Source organism: Dicentrarchus labrax, unplaced genomic scaffold (genome assembly GCF_905237075.1).
Source record: "Dicentrarchus labrax unplaced genomic scaffold, dlabrax2021, whole genome shotgun sequence".
NCBI lineage: Eukaryota > Metazoa > Chordata > Actinopteri > Moronidae > Dicentrarchus > Dicentrarchus labrax.
In genome coordinates, this window is record NW_026136705.1 from 15,004,007 (window position 1) to 15,027,375 (window position 23,369).

Consider the following 23,369-nt stretch of genomic DNA (forward strand, 5'->3'; position numbering starts at 1 on the left):
GCAAATAACAATTATTTTCATTATTGATATTCTAAATGATGAATTGATTGCTTGATAATGAAAATAATCAATTAATCGTTTGGTTTATGAAATGTCTGTTCCATTTTCTTCTCTTTAAATGTCTTGTTTTGTCAGTCCAGCACCCAAACATATTCAGTTTAATATGAAACAAAGAAAAGCAGGAAATCTCTATATTTGAGGCTGAAAACAAAAGTTTCTGCCATTTGGCCTGAAAAATGACTTAAATGATTAATGGATTATCAAAATAGTTGATTATTTTTCTGTCGAGTGACTAATCGATTGGTTAACTAATCATTATGGTTTAAGCTTTTATGTTTCCTTAGTGTATAATGACCTGAATATGGAAATGTTTTTGTTGCCTTAGAAGGAGCCTTTTATATCTACAGATGTCATGAGTCACCATGTTAAACCGCCATGTTTCTACAGTAGCCCATAGGGGACAAATCAAACACTGGCTCTAGATGAGGCCACTGTAGTTTCTCTGTTGTGCTTGGAAGGGGAGGGTGAAGCAACGGCATTGTGAACTGCAATTACACGGCTAGACGCCACTAAATCCTACACACTGGACCTTCAAAAAATGAATCCATTACAAAAATAGTTGCCTATTATTTTTCTGTGTAGGATACATTGGTTTTATTAAGTGATGGTTCTCATTTGTTCAAAGATGATCTTTTGAAAGAATGACAGGCCTACTTATTAGCAGAGCTTTCCATAAGCGTTGGGTGCCTAACAGCTAACTAATAATAACTAATAAGTCCAGCTGGCTGCTTTATTATTTTAATTAAATTTTTTATTCTAATAAAATTGTTTTCATTAACATGTTGCGGTTCGCTATGCATTTACATTTTATGACCACTAACATATGCTTCAAAACCATACGAGCATTATAATATAGAAACGTGCCTTTCTCTCTGTATCAGTCCGGCCCCACATGCTCAATATGAATGTGTGTGTGTGTGTGTGAGGTTGTGTGCTTGTGAGAGTCATCTTCAGTGTTTGACAAATATTAGCTGCTTCGGAAAACACTGGAAAACACTGGTGGCAGCAACTTGACGATTACGCAGTAAGCATTAAAAAGTCCACAGAAAGCAAAGTGCTGCTTTTCACATTTTTACAGGCGAGCCATCTCTGTTTTTAATTGTGAAGCTTTCATGCATGATGCAGCCATCGTCAACTCTCTCTGCCTCTCCACTCTGCTGAGCTCTCTCTCTCTTGTGTGTGTGTGTGTGTGTGTGTGTGAGCAGAGGCAGCCCCACCCACGGTGAAATGCCGCAGCAGTTGGGGCTGCTCCGGCTCGAGAGACAGCGGTAGAGAGCCAACGCAGCCACACTCAACACGCCACCACAAGTGTAACCAAAGTAACCAAAAAGCCAATCAGTAATTATTGGAATTAATGAAAATACACTTAACAGAATACGCTACAGCAACAAACACTGGAGAGAGAAACTCCCTCCAGGCAGAAACAAAAAGGTTACAGAGGGCTTGTTATTTTGAAATGTATTTAATAAACATGAAGTAACAGTTGATTGAGATATTTAAACAAGCATATACATTGGGTTGATGGTAATAACCTTAATGTACCTGAAGTGTGCAATGTGCACCTGTATTATCTAGAAAAATACAGGTATTTGATCAGGACCCTAACCCTATCTTCAATAACTCGGATTGGGAGCCAAAAAAACTTGATTGGGACATCCCTAATTAAAAGCTATTCTTCTTTACAAAAATGACCTCATGTTTCCAATCTGGTAGGCACACTCATTAAAACATGTAGTAATTACGATAAGTGTATATGATAGAATAGTGGCATTCAAATGTGCCAGAGGCCACTACATTTGGGCTTTTACGGCCATTTTACCCCATAGCTGCTACTTTCCCCACTGCTTGGCTACATATCCTTGTGGAAAGCCCTGTTAATAGCAGTGAAATATAAATATATCATATTGAAAGGGTTTTTGTGATTTCAGATGTAGCCGTTTGCCTTTGAACAACAGAGCTAGTCATCCTGACCACTAATAGGGTTTGACACAGCTGTCACGAGTCTGTGAGGCCACTTCATATTCTCAAGATGGGCTGAACTGGCTTCAGAGTACAAGAACAGGGGGATGTGAATATATTGCAGCAAATACACAATAATGGCCAGCTACTCAGGTACATAGACAGAGAAGCCATACTAGTATAATTTACCTAGTAACACTGTTGAGGGCACATTTCTTTGACTCTTTCTGAATGGATTTTTATTCAAAAATATTCAACAAAAATATTCACTGTTAGTGGTAACAACTAAGAGAGACTTTTTTGATATTGGAAAACATTTAAGTTCTGCTTTGACCCCTGTAAACTCTACTCGGTCTTTTAATTAGTTAAGTGAGAGCTGGCACGGGCTGTTTGAGGCCAGCTTTTCCCCTATGGAGGCAGTGAGTGATCTTTCCAAAAGCCTTTATGAGCCCTTTCCCTTGCCTCTCTTTATAAAACTGAAATTTCAACACCATCGTGATAGTCATTTTTGCTTGCTCTGCTGGGTTCACATTATACTAACCACGCTACTGTGGGTTTTTCTGAAACTTCTTAATGTTAAAATAATGTGTTCTTTATAACACTGCCACTGTATATGAAAGATATGACGTTGCCATGACCTTTACTTACACAGAACTACATTTTGCATTTCAGGGTATCTTTGTGATGATTCGACTCTGTATAGGTTTGACTCAATTAATCAGAAGGAGAATATAAATGATTAACTTAAAGATAAACATGTAAAACATTAGTGCTTTCATCTCCCTTCTAGCCTCTGTACCACTGGTCTCTATAACAATATTGGTAAGGAATGGCTGACAGGGTTTCTTATCACTATAATGGTTGAAAATATTAACTTAGTGCCGATGCTTCTGGTCATTCTGTCAAGAAAAAGCGTTTTCTCTTTTTATATTCTGTGGATGAGAAAAACAATTCAAACTGTGTTGCTCCACTTGAACTTTCTTGTAGAAGTTCCTGTTGTTCTGTGAATTATGCAAGCAAGAATAAAAGGGGTTCTGTATTATACCTACAACTGAAAGAAGAAAAAGTTTAAGAAAGGGCAACTTTCCTTTTCTCTTCTGTCTTGGAGCTGTTTGGTAGAGAGGGAGGGGAGGAGGTGCATGGAGGAGGGAGGGAGGTGGAGTAAGGTTGGAGTCCCACATAACCACTGGCAAAGGAGCCGTTTCATACTGTGCTGTTCTGAGCTGTCTATGCCTCTCTCTGTTTGTATTCGCTGGGAGTCAGCATGCACCTGTGGTCTCTCTCATTCCAACTGGTTGTTTATCAATGCTGTCACGTTAGCAGCTCGTGCAGCAGTCAGCAGGAGAGAAGTAGAACTGGACCTGGTAGATTCAAAATAACAAAAACTCAGAGCAAAGGAATTGTGTTTGGGGAGTTTCTGCCTCCATCTTGAGACGAAAGAAATCTGAGGAACAAACTTGCCTGGCTGGTATGAAGGACTGACAGCAAGCAGACTTGTGTGGAAAAGGGTAAGTTACTCACAAACCGCTGAAGTTACTCTAGTTTGTTTGGTTTCAACCAGGATCAATATAGATGTTTTTACCTTCTTGTACAACTGCTCTAATAACCTTCAGTAAACTGTACGATACTGTAGCACTCATAAAATGTGTCTTTACATGAGCTGTTATTTATCTCCTTGTGTACGTGTGTTTGTGTGCACACACATGTGGGGGTGAATTTTATGATGTGTTGGCTGGTCTGTGGTTCATCTTTGGATTAGACTCAGCTGCTCTGGTTCTCTCAGGGTATGTCTTGTTTTCTCTTGTTCATTTGTTCAGACATCTCACGTGTCCAGAAATAAACACACACACACACACACACACACACACACACACACACACACACACACACACACACACACACACACACACACACACACACAGGAAGCAACAGGACAGTGTGATGTCTTCACTTCAGAGCAGACAGGACTTACTCCTGCTGGTTCAAATAGCAGTCTACTTGTAAACCAATCTTCTGTAGTACCCTTACTGCCATTAGAATAACATTATAAACAACTCATTCAGTTTAGAGTGTTGCTGGTAGATTACCTCTGATTCTGGATTGGTTAACATTGTGGGCGGGTTTTCTTTGAAAAAACGTACACCTGGCATTTGTAACAGAAAATACCATTCTTTCTGGCAATTTTTTACGTTCAGTGTATTTACGTTCACTAAAATCATTGCTTTATGTTGTTTTTCATTGTTTGTGCTCAGAGCTGCTTTTCAGTGGACACATTCAAATATGTGTAAGCATGAACAGATCCTAAAGGACATGATAGATGCTTGCATGCATTGTGCTGTGCATAATGAACGAAATAGGGACGATTTTGTAGTAAACAGCTAGATTGCTAACTGCTAAAATAGTGTGGCTGCTTGGTTTAGGGCAGCAGTGTTAAACATTGTTGGCAGCTTAAATGATGTTGACAGACAAGGCCAGAATTGATCACTCTAGTGGTAATGACCCGATGACAGTCAGACCACTTAGGCTGAAATTGGCCTGAAGATTATTACCTTCAAACTAAAATGAGGGCCACCTGAACATACTGCAACACTAAACATTTTCAAAAAAAACAAAACACACGGCAAGAGATCAAAACCCTACCCTGACCTAATTTGATTCAACTACTAGGCACCAAGTGGATCTGTGAAGACCTCTCCTCTATTTTACAACCAGACAACAAAATGTCCTTTAACTCATAATTAGTTATCTTTAGTTATAATAGCCTTCCGTTCATCATTTGGATTTTATTTCTTCCACAAGATGTAAAGGAAAGGTTTAAATAAAAGGGCTACACTTGATAAATAACCTTAAAGCTCTATTAAACCATTTTAGCCACTAGTGGGCAGAAAACCACAAAACAAGCTAAATGACATGGTGCACCATTAATTTGGAGTCATGAGTCTTGCTGTGTGTAACTCTTCACAGCAATATTTACTGTCTTTTTTTAGTCGTGTTGTTGTCTCAGTAACTCCTGAGAACAGTATCTGGGTCTTTAACTAACTACATGTTCGATTTTCTGCTCCAAGCAATCCCTAACTTCTGCTGCATAGATTTAACAGAATGATTAAAGTCCCCCTCCAGTCAAAAATATGTTTTTCTTCTTTATCCTACTGTTGGATGTTTGAGCCTCACTATGCAGAATGATGTACGTGCAGAGTTTGACACTAAAAGGATGTTTTCACATTCATCTGCTGAAAGTGGAAAGTTTCTCTGTGCTCATTTAAGATCTTATTTTTAAGGGGTTGGGCCTACGAGCATTGGCAGGCAGGACAGGCAGGCAAAACATATCAGACACACATTGTTCCAAGCAGAGTATTTGTACTGTATATGTACAAATATTCTGCTTGGAACTGTGCATTTGTATATGTCTTACTACATGTCTGCAGGGGATCTTTACATTAAAGTTATTCATGATCAATTATTGAATTGATTCTGTACATAACTAACTAACTTTCCCACTCAATTGTTGGCTTTGTTGGCTCTGTGTCAACTCATGTTGTGATATCTGGTACATGCAGATGGATTTCTGGTATACTTTCTACAGGTTGTAGTAGCTACATGACATTCATACTGCAATCCTTAGTTTCATATAAGAACAGTTTAACAAGGTTAAAATAAAGCCATAAGGTTAGGCACACTGCTTCGGCCTGACCATCAACTCCAGTTAACATTTGTTATGAGTTAGGAGTTTGAAAGTCTACATGCTGTCCAAGGATATCCTGCAGGGAAACAGATTAAAATAGCTCTCCTATTTTTTCACAGGTCTCTCCGATGATTACTGCTCTTGGAAATACTGACCAACGTCATTATGGCACCATATTTAGTGATCGTGCTCACAATGCCTTGGGCTATAAACCTAGGAAAGTGTGGGGCAGGCCCAGAAGCAGATAAGAAAGGGACATATGGGATGATGGAGTTACTTTAGAGTATGCTTTGAACTGTACATTTATTTTAAACAAACATAAATGGTGGTACTGTATTGGAGAAGTGGCAAAAATGATTTACAAAAAAAAGTGGTGGGGGTTGTTGGGAAGAGAAAGGCATGTTTCAGGCTCTGCATGCTTCACATTCTTAGCTGCTGACCTCTATGGAAAATAACAACAGCCGGGCTTGAAGGTCACACTGCTGTGGCCGGTGGCTGAGGCTGAATCTTTACTGGTACCAAACTAGATGTTTGTAAGGCTGGTACTGTTCTCTTATGTTCTGTAATTATATAATCTGTTAGGGGAGATATTGCACATTGATGATGAAAACATAAATAGCAGGCTCAGGATAAATGATGTAGACACATTGCACAGCTTTTGGCTTGAGGTAATTTAAGGCAATTAATTAATATGTCCCTTAAGTGTCGATCTCATGCATGTTAGTGTGGGCTATTATATTTACATTAGGTCCAGGGTTATTGGGGATTACTGCTGTTTGGTAGCAAAAATCTAATTTATTTGCTTGAAAAAAATTAAAGGACTGAGTTGACTGTCATATGCCAAAGTTAAGCTTAGGCAGTGGATGTGACAGAAAAACGGTTTCCATGTGGTAACTTGCATGAGGCTTAGGGCTGAAAAGACAGTATCATTACAGTGGTCACACACCATTTCACTAAACGGTTTAGAATAATCCCAAAACAAACCAAAGGCCAAAGCATTAGTGGCAGTGCTGGTCTGTGATTGCATATTAAAGAAATATCTCCTAATAAAAATAACCCTGTTCTTCTTTGATGGGCTGATTAGGCACCCATGTCATATGATATAGTACTGGGTATAACTGGGGAGCAGACATTTGAAAGTTAATGCTTCATGTTGTAAACATTTAAGCACAAATGAATATTTATGACAGTTGATATTTGCAGTTATTGTAGACATTTTATTTCTATCTGCATCAAAACACAGGCATTATAAACCAGTTTTGTTTTACTTTTCCTTAGAATCATGTTCTTAAGTCTGAGTGAGAGGAATTAGTCTAATGTTATCTAAATTGTGCAGCTCTGTCATTAATCTCTTAAACTCCACTAGGACTCCTACTTCCTTGGCAGACATTACTGTCTTGGTACAAACCATCGACGTATAAAAAATGGACATTGCATCTCCACTTCCTCCCACTGTACAAAAATCGAGCCAAAATATCCCATATACGGTCGCTACCATCTTTCGCCACTCTGAGCCAGAGTATGTGCAGTAGGGATCAGGGTTGGCGCCACACTATCAAAGTCCTGCCCATACACCCAACCGACTCAACTGCAAGCAGGGCTCAGCTGTCAATCATGACATGAAACCCCCTTTTCATAGCTTCAAATAACTAAATATAACTGATCAGAATAATGAACACTTGAATATACATCAGCATGATAAGAACTACCTAACATTTTGGTGGGGGGAGAACTGGCAGATCCTTTGACCTCTCACCTCAAGATGTCTGAATGAAAACAGTCTGGGTACCCACAAGTCTCCCCTTTACAGACGTGCCCAGTTTATGCTAATCCCATGCAGTTTTTATTATTTGGGCAACAACTATGCCTTACCTGTTTTTTACATGCAGTATAAATGTGTTATTTTCACCTATTCTAAAAATCCCTATATTGTGAGCTCTGGGGCGTCACAGCATGATGAGACTTTACAGCTACAACCTAAAAACCTAGGGCATTCATGGGTATATTGATAATAAGGGGGTTTCTGAGCAATTTCCAGAACTCAACATCCAACCACTGAAAAATACAAAAATTACTTGATTTTTATTATGATGTTCCTCAAGGTCTCTTAATATGGTATATTGGAGGGATTTTAACCATTTTGCACCACATCTGTGTAACAAATGGTATCAACCAAAAAATTGCTATAACAATTTATGAGACATAATTGTCTGTCGTAATGTTCTAAGCCCTTTAAACTTTAAAAATTGGAATATGCACCTAACAAAAACACAATGATATTACAGATTTATGACTAGAAAAACCTGACACAGCACAGCACTGAATCTCCAGGTTCCCAACTTTTAGATGATGTATACTACTTTTATGTGGCATATACTGGCTATCTAACACTTAAGATCCCCTGCCCCCTCCTAGAAAAATACAATAATGGATCTGTGGTAGGGAGAGGTGGAAGAGGTTAAACCAACGTCATTTAAAACTTTACTAAAGGATACATTTGTTATTATGATCGTATAGTCCATTATATAAGTGAATTCACTCATTTCCAACAAATAGGCTTAGATAAACTGTACACTGCCAGTCCAGGAAAGGTTTTTATCCCACCGTTGTATATTATTGAGCCTTAAAAAAAATAATTAAAAAAACTCACAAGAATAATCACATGGAAAAGAAAGTGCTAAGCTCTCTTAAGAACTTCAGAACTGTCTTCAGAACTGCTTTAATTTGATGTAATGTGGAGATAAATTGTAGACTCATTAACACATTAGAGACACATTGGTGCTGATTTCTTCTTCATATGTAGTGATTTTGCGTTCAGATGTGCCTGAGACCTGACACCTGTATGTGAGGTGAGGTGAGGCAGCCTTTTACTGTATGTGCATTTAGTGCAGCTGTGTACAAGTGAGTCTGTGGTTACATATGGATTGGTTATATGAAGAAGGAATCAGTATAGTACTTTATGGAGCCATATCCTTCTTTCAAGGCAGTGGGTAAAGAGGACTGGTCTGAACCTGCTAATTTTTTTTTAGGTTGGACAGCCACTCGTAAAAGAAACGACTAACAAACGAACTCCTGGTGTGCCTGCCAGACTACACGCTTGCTGTCAGCTGTAAAATATGACCATGCTGCTTCCCTTTTTCTCCCTTTACTCTCTGCCCTTTTGACCCCTTCTCATTTCTCTTTTTTTCTCTCTCCTTCCCCTTATCTTTTGCTCCATTCTTCCTTTTCTGTCTGTTTCTTTAGACCTCTCTCGGCTTTTTGTACTCTAGGCTTCGCTTTCTTCCCTTTGTCTGATTTCCGCATCAGTCTAAACCCTGGCTGAATCCTTAACCCTTAGCAAAATTTAATCAGATAGTACTACACGCCTGCAGTAATGTCTCTAATAATATATTTAATATATTCAGTTTATTCAGTCAAAATCGTGGCTAATAGCAATGGGGGGGGGTCATCTGTCATTATACATGGCGTCACTAATTGTGTAGCAAAGTTGAAAGCCCTCCACTACCAACAGAGTCAAATGATTAAAAAGGGGAAAAACTACAGTGTAAGTATAACAAAATCAGATTTTATTTCAGATCTCCTGAATGAGCTTGGGTGCTCTCCATCTCTGCCCTGCTTCAGAGAAAACTGTTGCCTTTTTCAGTACACTTGTATTCATGCTATAAAAGCTGGTTCAGAGTTATATTTCTAATCTTTCACCTTTTTCCATCATTCTGTGAGCAACAATGATCTGATTTTATGCTGCACAAGCTAAAACAGCTCACTGTGGCTGCTCCTTCTTTTCCATTACTCACAGCAATATTTCAAAGTGATCTGCTGTCAAAAAATGACGCAAATGACCGTTGGTGTCTCCTTGTTTCGTAGATGCTTTTTTGATAAATGAAAGTGGTCAAACACATTGCATTGCCCTTGACTGCTTCATAATAAGTTTGCCAGTTTAATGCTTTTAATGTGAAGCAAATGCAGTAACTTAATACAACAGTTTTTCCTGGAATGTTGCCAGAGACACAGAGTTCATGCACATATTGCAATACTTTCATCAGTGGGCCATAGACTCAATCACCATTGTGTTACCTCATTTGGCAGTAGGTAGTGACTTAACAGACATTTATTTAAATAAAAATCTTCAAGATTGTTACTTTAAGAAACTTCTTGTGAGGTCCAGATGTGGATTACAAGACAAATGGATATGGTGGGATGTTGTACTAAGCTTAATTGCTTTTCCTAGAATGCAAACAAAGCAACTGAATTGCCAGCTCATTATGTTGCATATAGCAGACATAAATTGCCTGGGTGACTTGAGTGGGTGTTATCTTTTTCTGTGCTCACTGTACTTGAGGAGGGCTTCTACTGTATATCAGCCAGAGCTCTTCTTTTCAGGGTCTCACCATGTCAATCCCAGTAACCTGGTCGTTGCTTCTAAGAACTGGCTATTGACCAGAGAACAGGACCAAAATAAACAACATACTGTGAGGGGATTAAGAGTGTTGGAGAGCTTCTAAAATTACAACCTTCAGAACATATCCAGATGTTGCCTTCCTAAACCTTCTCAGGTAACACACGTGACAGAGCTGTATGTGTGCAGAGGAGCAAAGAGTGGCAAGAGTGTAGAGAACCCCTCGGAGCACATTTTTTGGTGTCCTGGACTCCAGCTGGTGTGATCAACCTGCTAGGAAGACTGAGGGTCTCACAGTATGAGGCTACTGTAAAGAAAGGTTATTAACTGTAACTTGCCTACTTGTTCATCTTTAGACATCATTTAATCTACAAAGTCATTGTGAGTTTCTGCTTGGTGCATAGGGTAGCAGCTCTATCAGGTGAGCTACTGCGGTGCCCCAAATGTTTTTTACTAGTACATAATACTAGAAATGTTTTTACTAGTAATAGTAGATATAGAGCAGATATACATGTATCTTCCTAGTACAGTGGGAGACAGAGTTATGAGAAACTGTATTCCCAACAATACCCTGCTGTGTTCTGCCTCCAAAAGGTTCAACCAATCAGCTTGTTATTTTTCGGTTTAGGTTACAGATGGGCAGTGTTAGTGATAGTCTTTTTTTTTTTTCACTTCATAACTGAGTGAAATAACCCAGAAGTATTTTAGTGGCAGCCATGATAAGAGCGGTTCAAATTCTCCAAATGCAAAAGGAAAGGTACTTCACTGCTTCCTTTCTTATCTCTTTTAGCTTAGGATACATGGGACCATCCTTTATAGAAGGAAAAGAGACATTCCATGCTCCAGTAACGTTTTACCAAATTTTGCGAATTTTCTCTACTTAACAAATGTATAAAACTGAAGCTCAGGGAACTTTATACACCTATACCTTTTATCTATTTTGTTCTTACTTCCTATGAGTAATTGATGGTTAAATGTAATCTATGTATAATATATAAAACATCCTTTCTATGAAGACCTGATTCTGTTTTGGACAGGAAACCTTGCTTGAGTTGTATGGCACTTGACCTTGTCACTGTACTAATCTTCAATGTGTTCTGAATAAAGTTTGTTCTATAAAAACAGCTTAGTGTAAGTGCAGTCAGATTTTCTTAGCGTCGCGGTTTTCCTTAAGAGTCTCCTTAACATCTTTCCATGACCTCATGACGTTTTCCACAGAGGTCAAGAAAAAGTGTTTAGAAAGTGACATAGGACATATTTGTTTGACTATTTGAGTGCAGCCATGGTTAATGTTAGGGTTTGGGTTACGGTTGGAGTTTGGGTGTACTAATCCTGAAGAGGGAGGTGGGATTTATGCAGTTTTAGAGAACATGTTCCTTTAGTGGACTGACTAATGGCAACAACTCCCTTGGTTAGCAAAGAGGTTTGGCTAAGAAATATTTCCATTGGTTTCTGTACATTAAAAACCCTGTGAGGTGGCTAAAAGATAGCAATTAAAAATGTAATTCTTCTGAATTAAGCACAGAAACCAGCTTATAAACTGTCCATCATGAGTTATAGAAGTGAAATGCTGAATTGGTGGTCTTTTAATGTCAGAGCACATAGACCTTTTTCACATTTCGTTGTAGGAAAAGCACATGTGCTTCTAATAATGCTAATGTTCACTCCGTTGTGTTCAAGTGTCCCAGTAAGTCATCACAGTGTGGCAGTGCCGTCTTACACGTCCCGCAAAAAAACACAGCAGCAGGACAATGTGAGTCCTTCTTCTTTCTGTGTTTGAATGCAGTTCCAAGATCCACAGGCATTTTAGCTCTGCTCTCAGTTTTGTTTTGTGTCTCTCTCTCCCGGTCTCTTCAGCTCACTAGATATTGAACTCTCTCAACCAGCTTCGTGTGCTTTTTGGATTTTCTGTAATTTCAGGCTCAAGAGGCTGCCTACGGTTTCAGGGTCAGCAAATACAACATAATGAGCATGGATTCTTCAGATTGGGCTCCTGATTGACAGTGGGATCAGTACTACTTTGTCACTTTATAGGGGGTCAATTAATTTGGTGTTCCTATGAAAAAGCTTTTTGTGGGTTTTACACAAGTACAACATTTTACATCCTTTTACCGCAATGTAATTTTTACATGTTATCAACTATAGAAATTAATATTTATAATTTGGATTATTGATGATCTTGATCTTGTGATCTGGTTGTGTACTGTTTTATAGCCCAATCAATACTGGATTACCAATATTGATATAGACCAAAGTATATACAGAGGAGGACATTTTGCAGCTGATAAACAAACTATGTAATCAAACATATCTTGGGCACTGTACTGCAGTTTCTTGTTTCTTGTTGGCTGACATATACACCAATACAATATATCGGCAATAAACTAAAATCAGCCGATATACTGGCCCGCCAATTTATTGGTGTAACTCTATCCTGTAACTTGCGGCTGCATAAAAATGTACAATATGGAAACAGTTATATGAGTGCATGAGGGATGACCATATGTGAGTACAAAAGTAAACACTGGGTTCTGGTAAACCCTGAATTTCCCCTCACTCTACATCATCCCGTAAGGATGGCTGCATTCAATTATCCCTTCTACCACAACAATCAGTCATTCCTTCTTTGTGCTTGCATGTGGTTTTAGCACTGACTCCAGCAGTTACAGTCAGGTTAATAAAGGTGAAAAAAAGATGGCAAAATATATATTATTTAAATGGCAGTGTCAGTCTTAAGAGTATGACAGTACCTGTACCTAGGACAATCCTTGTTGTAAAAACCATCATTGTGGGTCTGGCTAATGTATATTATTCAAGTAACCATCAATCACCTGGAGCAAGTTTTAAATTGGTATAATTTCTGTAAAACATTAATGTCCCTGGGTGTTCATCGCGCCATGAACTTCATACTTTAGTGCTCTAGGTTATGAAATGAGAATTTTCCTCTCGCCTTTTTCCCTTACTGCCAAAAGTACCCAACATCCTCCTTTCTATCCTGCTATCCGTTCCTCATAGTAAACCTCTGCATTGTGGGCTGAATCAGCAGCATGAGTGGAAATACAGACCCTTGGGCCAGAAAAAAAAGCATTATATCTGCTTCCAGTATGTGGGATATCCTTGCTTTGTGTGCATTTTCTTTGGAGACCAAAAGGCATAAGTATACATTTCCAAAGTTTCTCCTAATCTTGGATAACAAACATGGAAATTGCCTCTCAAATGCCTCATTTCTTAAAATTGTTGCTTGATAGATTAGTTACTCATTATAAGAATCAGTGAGTAAAAAGAAATGAAATGAATAAATTACTACTGCTTATTTTTTTTGTTTGGTGATGATGATGATGATGATGATGATCAGCCCAAACATGATATCTGAACATCACACCTACAAAATATAAATTAAACTGATTCAAAGTCACATTCAACCCATGTCGAACACATGGGAGTTCTGTCACAGGTTAATTTCAGGTTATCACCATTATCAGAGACTCCAGTCTGCAGTGTATTTACTGTTGCAATACACTACACAGTAAGTTCAAATAAGTTCAGTTTGACTTGACTCACTATGCTAACAGGTTTCATCAGTCCCTATTTATTGTGGTAATGAACATCTTTAAATTATAGGGCTATATGCCTAGAGATGTAGCATAATAACTATTTTCAATTATCAGTATATACATATATAAAATATATAATATTGTGCGCTTTACAAGTTCAGTGAGGCTTAGTTTGTTAGTTTGTAATTACACATAGCTAAGGAACATTTAATTTAGGCAACAGAATTTTGGAAAACTATGACTATGGTTTCATCAAGATATAATTCCACTGAAAGTCAATAAACAATAATATTGAATTATCAACCACCAGTTGTAAATACCTCTACCTGTACAGACTGTGCAAAGCCAACCTTGCTATTTGGCTATGAACTAAACATGATCCTGCAGTATTTTTGTTGTTTTTAAGAAAGGTCTTTTGGGCATGTTTGCCTTTATTGGACAGGTGATGGACAGACAGGAAATGATAAGAGAGTGTACCATACAGTGTATCAGGATGTCCTAGACTCTATTCTATTATAATAACCTGTGTTTCCTTGTGCATACAAAAGCTGTGCAATGTCTAACCTGCATGAAACCCAGGCTGACTGCAGGGTCACAAACAGAGGTCAGGTAACCTAATTACACCAATGGCAAACACAGGTATTTGGACTGAAAGGGGTGTTTGTGTGGTGTCTGTGGTTACCACATATGTGAGAACACTTTGCCATAAAATCAGTGAGGCCTCTGATGAAGTAGACCTTGTCATTGCTCTTGGGTTTCTATGCTTGACTGAATATTGGTGCATAAAGGTGTACAGCTGCCACAAGGCATTTAGTTGAGCAGCCAACACCCAACTCTGAAATTTTGTAATGAATGTGTCGATGTCACTGGAGGGGTAGTAATGCGATTAGCACATTTTGCTTCACAGCCCAAAAGTGATTCAAGCCTTCTAACAAGGGGAAGATAGGTATACTCGATTGGCCACTGAGTTTTATTTTAAGCAGAGAAATTAGTAAGTATATTAATAAGTTAATAACCTAAGTTTTAGGTTTTTAAGTCCTTATTATAGTACCTTACTCAAGCAAGCTGAAACTAAAAACAAAACAAAAAACGATTGAGGGCAGTTCAGATATTATTTTCCTGTTAGTTAGGATTGTAGATTTTATTTCCCAGAAAACAATATTTGACTGCTCAGAAAAAAAAACTATATAGGCCAACAAATAGCTCTTTGTCTTTATCCTCTCTGGAAGTCTTATTGTTTTTTCTCTCGGTTTTCAGATGCTGTGGATCCCCTAGTTTGCCATTAAATCAGATACTTAGATATGTAATACATTAGACATTTAGAAGGTGTAGCTTCGGTTTAAAAAGATGTAAAATCCTGGAGAAATTCTATAATGGTCAAATGCTTTCTACAGTTTCGGCCTCACGGCAATGATCCATAAATATCAAATGAAAGCCACATACTGAACTTGGGTCAAGATTATGTTTATATGTAAATATAGATATACAGTATATATACATATATATATACATAGACACATCATATATGGTACTATTCTACTTGTCTGACTACTTTAGTTATTAGTTACTTTTACAGTTTTTCATGATTTTTTCTGATAAACTGAAGGATTAAGTGTCCCTTTATCCCACTTCTTATTATAAGCTATTTAAAACTCCCCTTGGATTAGCTGGAAAATGTGTCATAAAGCTGAAAACAGGCTGTTCTCAGGAGCTCGAAGTTGACATATGTGATTCAGCAGTGACCCTGTATATGTATGATGATCTTATATAGCGGTATTCATTTCCTGTATGATAGAAATATTTCTTATACCACCATAGCTGAATATATAATAATATATATATATATATATATATATATATATTTGAATACTTAAATACTTTGAGTATTTAATGTCAGTTTATTGTGTTTATACAACTGTTTTGAAATATGTTATTTTGAAAAGGAAGCAGTGTTAAAGTTGTTCTTGTTATTTTCATATTTTCATATTTTTTTTCTATGTTGCAGTTTGCACAATACAAGACAGACACACACACACACACACACACACACACACACACACACACACACACACACACACACACACACACACACACAATAGCATTTTTGTATTCTATATACTCCTGACAGTAATATAAGCCATTGTAAACCTACAGACAGGCCTTGTCATGCAAAACAAAAAACAAAAAATGGTATACTGTGAAACCATCAGATACGTAACCACATGTCACTCAAAGCAGCCATTCCCTTGCTTTAACAGACATTTTCAAAGACATACATTTCAGTCCATTGTGACTTCACAATTGGATGTGTTCAGTCCATTTTGGCATCATTTGTGTTTGTATACGGCAAACAATAACAAAATATAGCTATTATTCCTAGCTAGGCTCCTTACATGCTTTCTAATAACTTATTTGAAGAGTTGAGTCTATGACATTGACATTGTTTCAAGAATAGAACAAAACAGTAATAATAGTGAATTGTCATCCCTTACAGGTTAGTTAGCAGTTATGGATCCAACAGATTAGTGGTGATGGAACTTGGAGGTGCTTTAGTTCTTTAATTACCTGATGGCGCTGTGTTGAAGGCGTAACTAAAATCAATAAAAAGAAGTCTGGCATAGTTTCCGGGGGTGTCCAGGTGTTGTAGCAGACAGTGCAGGAGAGAGGCCACTGCATCATCTGTGCTTCTCCTTTGCTTATATGCAAATTGGATGGGATCCAAGAAAGTATGATCATTTCATTATAACAGTGGTTAGAGCTACAGGCCTGTAGTGGTTTAGCTCTGATGGGTGTGTTTTTTTAGGTACAGGTATGACAAATGTCTTTAATGTAACAGCGAATGTTGAAGTGCAGACTGATTTTAGGACCTGGGATACCAGACGAAGGGACCGTGATATCAAATTGGGTGTAGAAATTCTTGAGATTATTTGCAAAGATGATGGGGTCAGATGCACAAGTGGTCTTCTTGGTGGCTTGTCCAGTGTCCAGAGTCCTGACTGAAAGACTGGTTCGGTGTTCATTCAGATACAGCCGCCTAAAATTGCCAACTAGTCCAGAAGTAGGTGGAACACTTTGTGGTCAGTTATCCCTAGTGGTGGAAGAGCTCTGACTGTAGCACAGGTCTATAGTTTTATTACATTTTGTTGGTTTGTGGTTATTAGTTGTTTTTCCAGCGTTGTGTTTGCTGAATCTCTGCTACGGGGTCGGCTAGTGCAAAGTTGTTATGATGTATAGTCACAATGGCAGGTTGAAGAATTCCAGAATTTCCATTTAACAGTGCCACATTGTGCCTGATCACTTACCTTGCACTATTTGCATTTAATTGGCTGCAACCCTTCCGCTCTCCAAAGAAAATAGGTGCCTCTCATTCTCTGAATTTATGTATCATTGTCTGCTGTTTTGGATAAAAAATATCAGTTTATGTTATGTTATGTACATCTTCTAGACATATGATTGTCTATGTATCTGCATTCTGCCTTTTTTTCCCTCACATGTAAACAAACACTCAAGCACACACATGCTCATGCAAACTGTACCTAACAAGCAGTAAATGGAACAGAGAAGGGCCACCTGGTTCCTGTGTGTTTCAGAGAGCTTTACTCTTAGGGCGAGCCTTGCTACTTAGTTAAACAAAAGGGCCTCCATGTTGGTCCTCTAGATAAACACACTTTCCTGAGAAAACACGGACACAGTTACACTTTAACCTGCCCAGGGAGGCCACAGCTACATCCTCCCGGACAGTTTAGGTCAGACTGGTCTATAGTTCAGACCCGCAGCGAGAATCATGCGCTGCACGTGAAACCATGCTGGCCTGTCAAACAATGGAGCCTTTGACAGCCATACCCCCCTCCCTAGTCCACAGTACAGTCAGAGCACTGTCTCTCTAGGGCTTGGGTGTCACTCCCCATCTCTGCTGTGCTCCCCTGGAGCTGACCAGCTGGCTTCTAGGCTCTGGGATGTGAGAGCAGCAGCACAGAGGAGCTACAGTCAAAGTTCAGCCCAGATTAGCCCAACAGAGAGGCCAGCAGCAACTCAACCCTGTCAAGTCCAAGCTATTCCTGCATAAATAACCTGATAAGCTTGGCCACTTGAGAGGAGGTTGAACTGGTTCTCTTTAGTCTGACCCACCCCAGATAATCTCAGCTCTGGTCTAGCCCATGGTCCTGCTCAGGGATAGTTTTGACTTTGATTTTGGCTGCCCTGTCAGAGCTGGAATTAGTGTGTTTTTACATGCAGTACACACACAGTACCATATGAAATCCATGTAGAGACAAAATGCACAAGTTGGTGTCTGACCCTCACTATGACAAGGATGTGAATTATAGTCCATTATTAACAATGAACTTACAATCAAGACTGGATAATTGAGTAAATGTAAGTGCCCCTTAAGCAAGTTATGTTAATACACTTATGTTTGATCAGCAAATCAGATGTTTTGTTTGGCTAAGAGTGAAGCATTATTTTTTTCTGTACTGTACTGTATTTGTGAATTCTTGTTTAATTTTTTTATAGTTCATAAGAATTAGATTTTTAATGTCCCGGATGATAGTTCGAATTGTAGCAAATTCCTCTGGCTAAATACATGTTTATTCCTTTGAAAAGATATCTGATTTGTGGGGTGATCTAGGGTATTGAGTCTGGGTATTTTCCTTACTGGTATCAGTGTTCATACAGAATTTGATGTAGTCTATGACGAACAAGATCTGCTCATTCAAGAGTGAAGCAAAACATTTTTTTTTTTTTGTATTTTGCATATACTTATTAAGGTAAAACACCAGAATAGTTATAGTTACATTTGGCTCATTCATTGCAATAACAGTGTTGTCTACTAGTTCACATATGGACAAGTGTTGACCTGAAAGGTGAGGCGTACAAATTGTGTGCATTACAGGTGCTGTCAACTATGTTTAGGTTGGAGTTCATACAGTCACATGTTTCCTCAGTATCTTGTGCATGTAAAACACAAAGGTGAAAGGAGGAAGCATACAATATATCACTATGTCTATATTACTGCCTGGATAAAAAGAAGTTGACTGAATACACACAGAAGGAAAAATCATGTTTCTTTGGTTAAGTCTACTGCAAAGCTGTTGTTACTGTTAGTATCTATGTACAGTGAGAATGTAAGGGTTAAACGAATTAAAACGCATGAACAGTTTTCAGTATTTGAAACAATGAATAAAGGATTTTTATCTCCCTGGTAGATGATGAACATAAATACAAGCAATGAGTGTTATCTGATGGTGTAGTTATGCAGAGCTGCCACCTCCCCCCGGCACAGCAGCAGTCGTGTAAACAGACAGCGCTCTAGAGGAATGCTGGACTCTGTGACCTCCCGCCCCGAGTGCTGTTACAGTGCACTGAGTTCAGCTGAAACATCCCGCCCCATGCTGCGCCTCCCCGAAGCTCCGCCTCATCCTATCCCAGCCTGAGGCCCCACAGGGTGGAAAAAAACACACCTCTCACCCAACACCACGGCCTCCTCACGTACACGCACATACGCAAACATGAACAGACAGACAGACAGACAGACAGACAGACACACACACACACACACACACACACACACAAGCATACAGATAGACAGACAGACAAGTGCTCAAGTGCTCCCTTTCTTTACCACCCCAGCTGTCAGAGCAGCAAGTTCTTTTAGTTTCAACAGCTTCTCGCCACCCTCATTTGAAGATCTCTTGCAAATCAATTTAATTTACTCAGCCCTTCCTCATTCATCACATCTTGTTGAGTGAAAATTATGCAAATTGTAGTTGAAAATATAATGTTTTGAGCTTTAAATATTTTTCGGTGAAAACACAGAATTTCAGTCTATCATAATTACTCTTGCGTCTGGCACTTAGAAGCCCCTCTACTCTTACTCATTCTTTTCTCTTGTAAGTCACTCTGATATTTGCTAAACTCTTTATTGTGGGTAGAAAATGACAGTGTTAAAAACAAGATTTTAATCGCTTTTTATCAGAAAAAAAGGACAAGGTCAGTACGTTTTCTCAGAAATTAAGCCCTGTCACTGCTTAATATAGTATAGTGTCAAGCTGACACTGCCCTCTGCTGGAGTGCAAACAGAGGAGAAAGGGCAGGTCAACAGGGATGGATGCCCCTAAGATTTGGGTCTGTGAAGTCACACACATTTTACAGAGTATAGAGGCAAAGCTGAGACACTGAAATCTGGGACTGACAGAAATTGAACGTACTTATACGTGTTTACATACGTATTGTTGAATGCCAGCTGTAACCCCATTCACATCTCATGAATAAATCAAACAAGTCATCAGGTGGAAGATTTAAAACACTGACTGACTGCAGTGGAGGCACAGTAAACCAAACACTGCTGATTATCACTTCGCTGCACGTCAACACCTTAAACGCAAGTTGCCTTACACGTGTGTGCATTGCTCGTGCACACAATTAGACATGAGGATGCATATACACACGCACTTGTGCAGACACACAGACACACAATCGCAGTTAGCCGTTGTCTCAGGAAACGAGGAGCTGTCTGGTGCCATAGCAACCAATGCGGATATCCCACCCTTCTAGAGCAAGAGAGAGAGAAAAAAAACAGAAGTGGCAATGACAGATTGACAAGACCCTAATGAGATGCGAGACACAGGGATGAACTGAGATCTATCTATCTATCTATCTATCTATCTATCTATCTATCTATCTATCTATCTATCTATCTATCTATCTATCTATCTATCTATCTATCTATCTATCTATCTATCTATCTGTGACATTTATATGTCTTTGTATCTGTCCGTCTGTCTGTCTGTCTGTCTGTCTGTCTGTCTGTCTGATAGTTTGTCACAGTGAGACTGAAGGAGGAAGTGGAAGCATCAAAGTGTAGCAATGGCGACATCAGGGAATTTGAGAAAACAAAATATAAGAAATAGAAGAGCGGCGCGTGGGTGAGGAAAAGGGGAGAACACAAACTGATGGGGTAGGAGAAATGAAACGAAGCAAGAAGAAAAAAAGACTTAGAATGCTCTCTGGGGCATGTCTGTCTGTTATGAGCACCGAGCCACAGCCTGAAAACACTGCCGCAGTCTGCATCAGCCTGCGTTTCACCACCGTGACTCCTGCTTGAACTGCAATCTCATATGTAATACTATTATTCTGGCCCATATACCAAGTTACATAACACTCTGAGCCAAATCCTGACCTCAATCTGTAAAACAGTCAGTCATGCTCTGATAAAAATATTAGACTTCATAGCAGCACTGAAGTATATGGAGCACTGGAACGAGAAAAAAAAAAAGTAACGCACGACAGCAATCATTGTTAGGCAGTGTTTGGTGATTTGGTCAGCTACTGGTGGCGCACGTGATGTATTCATCCTTCTTTTTCTCTTCCTTAGGTGCCTATGTGAACTTCTGCAGTGGATGGAAAGCAGTAACCGAGTCCCCTCTGGTAAGTCAAGTCTTTACCGAGCCTCACTTCCTGGGCTGGCCTGCAGGTGGAAGTCACACCCACTGCTCTACACCATGTACAATACCAGCATCACTGTTGGAAAAAAAACTAAATCTCCACTCCCATTTCACCATTCCTGTGTGCCAAGTTTGGTGTGATGTGGCAAAGCGACAGTTTGTTGATGGCCACTTCACCTTAGTGCCACGCTGTGTGAGTGAGAATCTATGTGTTTTTGTTTTGTCTGTGTGGTGTCGGTGCTATTTATGTCAATGGTGTAAGGCAGAGGACCACATGAAGTGACTCACAGCACTAGTGTGACCTAATTTTTTTTTTTACCAGTGTCACTGTGAGGACTATGTGCAATGCCAGCCAGCATCGCCAGTACTGTTGAGCTTTGATGTGCTGCCCTGAAGTGAGCCTGTCAGTGAGTCTGTACAGTCAGAGAGGGTTGAGGGAGACTTGAGAGAGGCCATGGATTTGGCTTATCTGAAAAAAGTAGATTCTAAATTAAATGAACATGTCTCTTGTCCTATTATGGAGTGGTACGACCTCTTGTTGGTGGTTATAAAAAGGCGAATAACCCAAGTGTAAGCCCAAAAGAGCGGCTTTTTTGAATCTTTGTTTCCTAAAGTATTTTATCCTCATATGACCTAGTTTTACCATTTTGATGCTACTTGCTGGGATGATTTGAATTTATCTCTCTGGGTAAATACGGCACTGCAGAAACTAGCACTGGTGCATTAGCCCTCCACTGCATCCCTACGCTCGCCCCTCTGTGATTGAAAATATACCAAGGGTAGTGAAAGGCATCCAGTTGCTCCACTGTCCCCATTCTGTTGCTCTGTTACCTGGCATGGCCCCGAGTGCCTCCTCCTCCTCCTCCTCCTCCTCCTCCTCCTCCTCCTCCTCCTCCTCCTCCACCTCCTCCTCCTCCTCCTCTTCAGGAGTGCAGCCCCACCTGATGCACACATCTGCTTGCCCACTCATCTACGCCACGGCTTTGGGAGGTGGGCGGTTGGTGGGGATGGAGTGGTGTTGGAGCACCAGCCAATAACACTCCTTATCCTGACAGCATTGAAGTGACTTGACACATGTATTCAACCAATCACAGAGCACTGCAGCAAAGAAAGCAGCAGTAGTAAGAAAAAAAAGGAAAAAAAAGAAGAGTAAATACAGTGAGAATTTATTCAAAGGGGGGATCTTTGCTGTGCTGTACTTCTGCACTGTAATTCAGAGTATTCTGTATATGACAGAGATGCCAGAATTACAATATAATAACAACTCAAGTGAGACCATATTTAGCTTGATTATTAAATGGGATACAATTATTCATGGTTAATACCATATTTAGAATTTAGTACCTGCAGATGTTCAAATCCTGCGTTATGGCTCCTATACAAAAACTCAGTATGAGTACAATTGAGCAACATCTCCCCATCACCTTCTGATCACACTGTTTGGATGGCTGACCCTGTTGCCTTGAAATGAAATTGTTGAGAGACGAAAAAAAGAGGACATACAAAAGGGAATGTTTGGTCTCCATCTGGGTAGCAGTTATTTTATCTCATTCACTTCCTAATTTCCATCTCCTTTGAATTTCCACTTTGATTGCCTATCAGCTCACATTGATCTGAAAAAGAATCCTATGATTGTCTGGCATAATAAATATGGATGGCATCCATTCATTCATACAAGGTCAATGTAACGACAATCAGTGGCTTTTATTGAGGAGACGGAGAATAGAGTTTTGTCAGGGCATTGTGAGAGGGGGGTAGATCTCTTCCTGCTATACAATGGAGCAATAAACCTCCATATAACCCATTAGGTAAATATACTCGGGTGCCTTGTTGTAACTGTTCTGCACTCAAAACTCTGCCTCTGTCAATTCTCAAAGATATCAACCCGGGATGCGGCTTGTCAGCTTCAGTGTCTGTAAAGTCAGTCACAGCAAAAAAAAAAAAAAAAAGCCTATTACCACGTCTGACACAGCGTGGCAGTACTGTATTAACGGCTGCAGACACATGCAGACAGCAGTGGCCTGCTGGAGGAGAGCCTCTCTATCACTGTTCACCTTACTGTACATGTCACTATTCCTTCAGTGCTGGTATTCCTGTGTAATGAGCCAATGAGGGGAGAATATTCCTTGTGAGCTCAGATGGGTGTTGGTTGTCTCAAAGTTTTACCCTGAACTGCTGGTTAATGGTTGTTTGAGGGATTTCTTTCAGAGTGTGTGATGTAGCAGATGGACACAGGTTTATGTTTTGCTAACACTGGGCATGGTGTGTACCTTTTT

At 39.4% G+C, this 23,369-nt stretch overlaps 1 protein-coding gene across 1 annotated transcript in view; it reads left to right on the plus strand.

The window, feature by feature from the left end:
• The first annotated feature begins 3,223 nt into the window (after positions 1–3,223).
• snx19a (sorting nexin 19a) overlaps positions 3,224–23,369 on the plus strand; it is a 92,743-nt gene continuing 72,597 nt past the window's right edge. The window contains exons 1-2 of the mRNA XM_051401230.1: positions 3,224–3,527; positions 21,024–21,076. The gene's annotated coding sequence lies outside the window, so the exon portion shown is untranslated. The remainder of the gene's footprint in view (positions 3,528–21,023; positions 21,077–23,369) is intronic.